The sequence below is a fragment of the Opisthorchis viverrini genome, assembly GCF_000715545.1.
Source record: "Opisthorchis viverrini unplaced genomic scaffold opera_v5_83, whole genome shotgun sequence".
NCBI classification, from domain to species: domain Eukaryota; kingdom Metazoa; phylum Platyhelminthes; class Trematoda; order Opisthorchiida; family Opisthorchiidae; genus Opisthorchis; species Opisthorchis viverrini.
The window spans coordinates 690,628-694,863 of NW_008751739.1; positions in this window are offsets into that span (position 1 = coordinate 690,628).

Here is a 4,236-nt window from a genome sequence, read left to right on the forward strand (position 1 = left end):
TACATTGTGCATAGTTTCTTTATCTATATATATATATATATATATATATATATATATAGTGTTGCACTGGGATTAACTGCGACATACCGCAGGTCACTGTGCGTACCTAAAATCACCCACCGGATAACCTAAGTTGGATCTTTCGTTGACACCTTACAATAGTAAGCAATGCTGGCAGCAATGCTCATTTTCGCACTGACGTTGGCCTAACAGTCGATGTCGTGCTTTGGTTTGGTCACACTAAATGGGAGTACCCTAAACTCGATTCTTTCTATCTGATGACCCTCAAAAAGTGCGGAACCTGTCCTGGGTTGCAGGGCGTTTTCAGCAATCCTACGAGTAGTGTTCTCTTATTTAAGCTCTCTGTTGGCGCGTACCTCTTGCAGTGCTGAGGTTCAAACAGCCCATGTGACCTGTCGGGGGAGCAGGTTTATCGAAAATCTGACAAGCGCACTCTGGTTGAACTAATTCATCCTTGTTAATTCACGCGAATCCAGTGTGCCACAAGCTCGCATGTCAGGTGGTCAAAGGTACAACCCCAGAATGGATGGAAACAAGCCCCAAAGACGAGTACTAGTGAGGGCGAAACTCTTATTCATCGTGGGTCAACCCGGATAGTCACCTGAGGACAGGTTGCGGACCATTCGTGATCGTTTACAAAGTCGACAAAGCCTGCAGATGCTTGTGGATGTTTTTACCGGATATTGTATATTTACTCTCACACGACTAAAAGTACTTGGTATTCTCCAAGACAGGTTTGAAAAGAACGGTCAGTTTTTCCTCAAAGTGGGCGAACGGAAAATTAATCTTCCTTCTTCGATAGAGAATGAGGGTCTCCTGAACCATGCTTGTTCGTTCAGTCTCTGGTGTGCGGTGAGACACAGTGGCAGACGGTATTGCACCACGGTTTGGTGTGGTGTATTTTCAGTAATATCCATTCCTATTTCCCGAGCAATGCACCACTCATGACCTCATACTGAGTATACAATGGAGGCATCGAATGTGTTTACTGTACGGGTGAGAAAATTGGATAATCGCGTCTAGCTTAACACACAATGTGCTACTCCTTCGTTGTCAAGCAGCGTGGGATCGAATGAATTTATGTCACGGCCGTTTTCGCCAAACACTACTTTCCCAATTACGGAAGAAATGATAACCCGGGTATAACTCTATAATACGCTATCAACGCATTACTTTGTGTGGTGCATTTTCCAGGAAGTAAATAACAATTGGAAACTCATTCTGACTGCGCTGTGTGCGACTGTCCCGGATCCAGACTGATCATCACGGCAATCGTTGAGTTGCAGCATTCTCATAATTGTCCAGCTGTTCACACAATTGTTCACGTGTGGTTCTTCAACAGATTCTCAACTATTTGGCACCCTGCGGTGTGTACTACCCCATTTCACATGTTTTCGAGCACGAACCTAAGATCTTCGTCATAACACACTCCGTTTAGTTCAAACAAACCTTCGCTACTAGAAAACTCTAGGCGGCCCACAATGCTTTCCGATCACATCCTTGTGAACACTTAACGAAAACCTCCAGTTGAGACTCACATGGTCGTCAGGTGAGACTGAAACAAACGGTTTGTGTTTGAATTGTTAAAAACGTGCACTGTGTGCAGTTCCAAAGTGACGCCTTCGCACAATTACGATGGACTGTATTTGGGATTTCCAGATGCAGACCACTGTGGATATTTCGCTTTTTGTCCTCGTTTGTACCATCCTACAGCAAAGCAACGGGACTGAAAGACGTCAAGGAAACTGCATCCCTTGATTCTACAGAGCCTTGGTTTTCAGTTGCAGTTCCAAAGTGACGCCTTCGCACAATTACAATGGACTGTATTTGGGATTTCCAGATACAGACCGCTGTAGATATTTCGCTTTTCGTCCTCGTTTGCATCATCCTGAAAGACGTCAAGGAAACTGCATCTCTTGATTCTACAGAGCCTTGGTTTTCAGTTACCCTGGTTAAAGCTGGATAGCCGTAGTATCTACATTGGAAGGACAGTAATCACAGTAGTCTCCTAAAACAAACTGGTAAAAAGAAGCCTCTCTCTCCCAGGGATCGCACCGTGAGTCTTGATTGAAAAGAAACTCCGATACTAGTCTCCCAAGAGATGGTATCACTCATGAAATACCTTCCACCATGGGGTCACCCCGCTCGCATTAATTTATTTGCCGAATGGAAATAAACTACGCTACATGTGAGTATTGGTACGGGCATAAGAGACGACAGAGACCACAATTTCAGCTCCCTAAATATAGCAGCAATCTCACTTGCACACTAATTAGGTTCTATCAGTAAGCTCCATGGAATTTAGCTGAATTTCGCATTTATTATCTTTTTGAGGAAGAACACCACTATTACCCATGAAGGTGGATCACAAAGGGAGAATGAATTTCTTGTTCTCGTGATGTGGGTGGGTGGGTGTCTTAGCCATGTATCAGGCTAAAGAAAATTGTGCAAAAGATCCTGAAAGTCCCCGGGTGTTATTTTTGGTAGGGTCTTTGAAAAAGTGGCACCGAACCGGGCCATTTCACCCATCGCTTTCAAACAACGTAATGGGGTAACTTGGTCGCCTTAAAAGTTTCCGTTGACGTCAGTCATGGCTTATTGTATATCTTAGGCCAACCTGATGGTGATCTGTATTCAGATCCACAGTAGTCTTAGTACCATCGATGTCTTCATTGAACCCCAATACTGACTAGTGGAGTGACCCTGGAATACATTACATACTCAGTGCAGAATCGCCCTGAAGCAACTACCGCTCAGAAAACAACGCCGCCTTCTGAGATTTAATTAGATATAAGGTTAACTTGTTCATACTTTGAAACATAGGGTTGCCAATCCGGAGACTGAATCTTAAGTAGAATTCGGTAGCGAAATGTCAGAAAGGTGATGCACTTGACCTGATCTGAGAGATTGCTTAGTTGTAGTCCGTCCTTAAATAGTTCATCCTCTGTATCATAATGTTAACCGAAGTGTATACGATGGGATTGTGCACACACCAATACTTTCGACAAATTATAGCCAACGGAACTGCAAATAAGGATCCCCATGTCATGATGGTTGAAACGTGCCCTACGCATAGTGGACCACCGGTTACCAAAGAACAGTGTGTCCTATAATAAAAACCATCAGTGGAAACAGGCTATGACGTGGCAATGCGAGGTAGAATTGGCTGCAATTAAACATCGTTTTTACGGGGCTTTGCGCCTTCCCGGCAAGAACCCATGTACTTCTCTTTGCACACGATGTAGAACCTAATCGATCGTAGCGATATGGACCTAACAATTCCTAGCTGAACTAAAAAGCTAGCGATCCGTTGCCGTTATAAATCGAGTTTTACACTGAGCAAGGTTTGTGACGGATGTTGAATCAGTCACGCTGGTATTGTCTTATTCATGCATGATGTTCAGCTCTATTTTATTTTAGTGGTGCTCGAATATATAGACACTATGTTCTTGATAATTTTCTTCACGGACAGCAGGCCTTTTTACACTAGGTCAACAGTCTTCCCATCTTCTTCCACTTGTTACCAATGCTTGATTTCTTCAGTGTTGTATGAGGACTAGGCGCAGTGGTATACTACTGGTTGATTGCTCCTGATGGTGATTCTGATCCCACCAAGGTCCACGATATCGCTTACTAAAACCTGTGAGCAGTGTATAAATTTTCTATGGTAACCGATCTAAGACAAGATTGCTTGTGCGCAGCTGGAGAGTCAACGGAGGTAAACTAGAAGGAGATTTCTCAAGCCCAGTGTTGTTCCTCAAAATGTAAAACTGACATCAACCTCGATAAGTCTCGGGATTCGGATTCGTTCAGGCGATCTAACTAGGTTCTAGTGGACTCAGAAGCCAAAGTTGAACTGAGTTACTGCATGTCCCAAATCCACACTTTCAGGAAATGTCACCGCACCATTGAAGCGAATGCTCCGTTTGGGTAAGAAAATCGTGGAAATCTGGTAAAGTGCGGGCTGGCTCTCTTGAGATAGAAAATCATTTAGAACTATGGACCGGAGTACTGGCTGTGAAATGTCCTTCGGAGTGACCCCACTTGGGCTCTGGCTCACTTTTGGGGTAACCAATGCACTGCATGACAGGTGACAGATGGCGGTGACAACGTTACTGCAGTGGCTGATGCACATGGCTTACAGGGTAAACAAGGCAAATAGAAGACTATCCCAACCCTTTACTTTATCGCAGTATTTGCAGGATTGTTAATGAA